This window comes from Phycodurus eques, chromosome 18 (assembly GCF_024500275.1).
Source record: "Phycodurus eques isolate BA_2022a chromosome 18, UOR_Pequ_1.1, whole genome shotgun sequence".
Lineage (NCBI taxonomy): Eukaryota > Metazoa > Chordata > Actinopteri > Syngnathiformes > Syngnathidae > Phycodurus > Phycodurus eques.
Genome location: NC_084542.1, coordinates 4661307 through 4665744, shown reverse-complemented (window position 1 = coordinate 4665744; position 4438 = coordinate 4661307).

The window sequence follows — 4438 nt, the reverse complement described above, 5'->3', positions numbered from 1 at the left end:
GTGCACCAATCATCGAATATGACACCGCCTTAACGAGAAATGGGTTCTGAACTGACACCAGGTTGCTCACCACTAGTTTGCCGCCACGCAAGGTTCTCAAACCAGGAAGCTATTTCAAGCTAAATGCTAACTAGTTGTCTCGTCGTGGGCTCCTGGGTAAACGGCCAGGTTGGTTTAACGGTGGGTTGTGGGTGAGTTACAAATTGTTTTTTAATAGACACTATAACTAAATGAAGATAGATGAACAGAGAACTCTGGTATTCAGAAACTACTTACAATGAAACAATTTATGTTCAAACATTGTGTAGTGCTAGTTAGCATTGCTGGGCTTTTTCTTTTTTTTCTTTTTTTAAACACACCTACAGTAGTACTAATTCACATATAAGCTCATTTTTATAACATTTAGCCAAACTGTATGTAGCCTCATGTCCCACTTGTGATAAAATGTTACCTTAAGAAATTCTGACGGTAAAGTATGTGTGTGATAAGCGTGCTGTTCTTTGTTTTGTTTTTTTACCTTGAAAAATGATACAAATAAGCTACGAATAAGCAACCAAACAGAATGACAATTTTAACAAATGCTATAAATATGGGGAAAAATATATAAATTAATAAATCAATTAATATGAATATGTGTGCTGTAGTATTACTACTATCACATGAGTGCAGATATATTTCTAAAATTATAGACATATGGATAGATAGATGTATGTACCTCATTAATATACTTTAGAATAATACATTTTAACTCAACCAAAAAATTTTCTTATGTGTAATAATTATTTACGAGGATATGTCAGTAAAAAGTTACCATCAATTTAATCAGACAACTAACCAGCTCAGTTGGCCATTGTGCTATTTCCAAACAAAGCGAGCATAATTCAAAAAATGTTATTTGCTGTTTGAAATAAAAGAAATGTCTTACAGAAGCTGAGGAATATTGACGGTCCTCAAATATTTGTTGTTTAATTGTTATATAATAATAATTCTATATACATTACAATATAATATAATTATATATATAATTTCATATATAATTGTTGACATTTAAAAAAATATTTTGTTTGCTAACTGTCAAAATATATATTTTTAAACATGTTGTTTTAGTTGATGCATAGAGAAAAAAAAATTATTGTAAGAATTGGTAAACTATTTTTATAAACAATGGAATTTTTCCTTCTGAGTATATTTTTGACTTCTTATCGATCAGTGAATGACAAATAGGCATTTTTTGTCTCTTTACTTTGTCTTGGATAATATGCCACATGTAATTTTTTTTTCAGGCTTCAGTGAAGAGAAAATGGATACCATAGTGCAAGGAAATGTGTGTCTTAAAACAGAGATTGAAAGGCCTCTCCTTTCCCCCAAAAGACCAAAGATAGACAATACAGTGACTAACACCAATACAAGCACATATGACCTCCCAGAGCTTTTGACATCACAAACCATTGACTCCCCATCTTTGTCCTCACCCAGGGATGCAGACCTAATATGCTCAGAACTAAATGGACACATTCAGTCCAAAAAACCTTATGAGCAAATTCAAAACACTGAATTAACTGTCAGGCCTCAGGCTGAAGTCACAACTTCAAACACACCTGAAGTCTGTGTTACCACTAAAGAGAGTCACTTCCTTCATATGAAAAAATATGATCAGCTAGACAAGCTCAACCCAAGCCCATTATCAGGGTCTCTCAGTTTGAAAGACACTACTGCTCACATGTCCGGTCATCCCAAGTGTCAACTCCTGGAGAAATCACTTGAAGACAAAGCTCCTGCTGATTGCTGCTTGCCTTTTAAAAATGGAATGTCGATTGATGCGGAAGGCAGATATCAGTTAGATTTCTCTTGTGAGTCCGACCGACATAACGCTGGTTCGAGTACATGGAGCCAATCTGCTGCATTCGGTGAGAGTAATCAGAGGGAGGAGGACTTTACTGATACTATCTCCCGAAAGGGAGTGAAAGAGGCTGAGGGAGCGACATCTTTTTTCAGGTTTACTAAGGAGTTTCAATTATTAGTCTCTCCACCTGATGAGGACATCCCCATAATCTTGGTAGAGGATGAAAGAAAATTGGACATGCGTGATGGTCCTGTTGTGTGTGACTTGGAAACAAATGACCAAGCCAACGATGAAGGAAGGAGCGACATCTCTCCCGTTGAATGTACTGAGGTGTCACTTATCGCTTACCACGCTACACCAGCCAAGTACATTTCAACTGAGACAGGAAGCTCTGATGACTTAGGACAGGCAAAAGGAGAGCATTGTGAGACGGTAGCCAGAAAAGAGAGGGAAAGAGTTGTTCACACGCCAGAGAATGACATGTCTGCGAGAATCAGCAAAGAGTCTGCTGAAGGAGATAATGATGCAGACCCTCACAGAGTAATTGAGCTTGCAATCTGGAGCAAAACTGTCAGGGAGGCTGAAGGGAATTGCTGTAACTCTGAGACCACCGCAGGTGAAGAATTACCTTCATCAGTAAAAGTCTGTGAGCTGGAAATTCCTCTTTCTCCCACATCTGATGTCAGACCACTATTGCTGACTTTGGATCAGACAGTTCAGTCTCCTAACCAGAACAGACCACAGCAACATGAAGATGAAAAAAATAACTTGAGTGAGTCTTATTCTGTTCCATCTATTCTGGCGCACAACACATTTGGCTATGAAGGCCGTTGTTGCCCGACGTCAAGTACTAACATGAGTTCACAAAAGACTACAAATCCTCTTCCAGCTGGGGATGGAAGACAACAGAGTTGTGGTAGTGTGGAACAGAGCAGCTGTTTGCCTGTCAGCTGCGACCACCTGAAGGCCCAGCATGTTAAACATTCACCGCCTGGAACCGGTACATGGGATGAGCCAAAGGAAATCAAAGAAATGACAGGCCAAATTAAATCGGACAAGATGTTGCTGCAACAAAGTAGACCGAACAATGAGGACATGACTGAACTACCACCAGTGAAGGGCTTGACAGAGGACACCGAACTGACACCAGGAGATGAAGCTAAACAAGGCATCACACACTGCAGTTTCCCTGAATACCAGCAAACAGTGGAGATGCTGGAGTGCAAATATGAGCTTTTGTCAGTGTGTTTTCCTTTAGTCAGTGATGCAGTCGTACCAGGCCCTCATGAATTAAGCCCCACACATCATTCACGAAACACGGACTGCACCATGGCTCAAAATTGTAAGGACAGATTCTCCCTAGTGCCATCTGCCGTCGCTATGTACACCCATGTGCCAGGGAGCTTTGACAACTTCCACAAGATCCAACTGTCACCAGATGAAGATGATGCTGGCCAAGGAAACTGCTGTCTTCTCACCAGCTTGGATGTGCAGCTAATGAAATCCCCGCAAATGGACCACTCCATGCTCGAAGCAGAGGGTGAGCATGAGGATATGCCAAAAGAGATGGAGGAGGACCAAGTCCATGAGGAGGGGGTTAAAGTTGAGTGTCACACCGAGGATTTAGCCAGTGGAGGTTTTAACACTGATACTGACAGTACTAAACAGGTATCAGGGGAGGACATTGTTGCTTTTGAGTTTTCCAATAATGGGAGCAACAGCCCACCCTCCCACTCAATCCAGTGCCTGGAGTTTGAGATGAAAAAAGAGTATAACTTGGTCTTAAAGGAACTAAACGTGTATTTTGATGTCTGTAAAAGTGAATTTACATGTGACAATGGGACACCGCCTGAGCAGTGTGGTGAGGTGCTGTGCAATGAAGTCTCTAAGAGCAAATGTTACCTCAGCAGCCCAGAACTGGCTCTCCACAGAGATCCAACTCTAGGTAACTACATTTCATTTAAAATGCACTTTTAATTCTCAGTGGCACAAGACTATTAGGAACAGTACCTTTGAGACAGTTACTCAAAGACCATTGTTGAAGTAATTATTCCTTTCAGTATTCCAATTAACTGGACATACATTTTTCAATTAAAGTTGTTTTTGTGTATTAGTCTACGGCCACTGTTGCAGAGAACGTCCTGTTCTTTCACAAGTTGTACAAGTAATCAACCTGGCTTCACATCAAAAATCCAAGTTGGAAGGCTCTGTCTCAACTGAGCACATAGTTTTAGGTCTTTGGAAAAATCTGAAGTCAACATTCTATATACTCAATTACAAAATAATGTCAGACCCTATACACACGCAGTAACATTAGTTCATCCCTGTTACAATTTGACAGCCACTTGACTATTTAAAAGGTCCCATATTTTGGCTATTTAGACCTGCATCGAGTGACTCTCTAACATGGACTCAGTATAAAAGTATCAATTTCATTTCAAAAAACACCTTGGTTTTGTCATACGAGTGTCCAGAAAAGCCCCCTCTGACAGCTACTTCTCTTTGACCCAGTTTTGTGTCCGCTTTGTCCATATTTGGCTAAGACCGCCCCCTGTCCTCTGATTGGGTCCCTCCATATGGAAGACCCACTTGTGA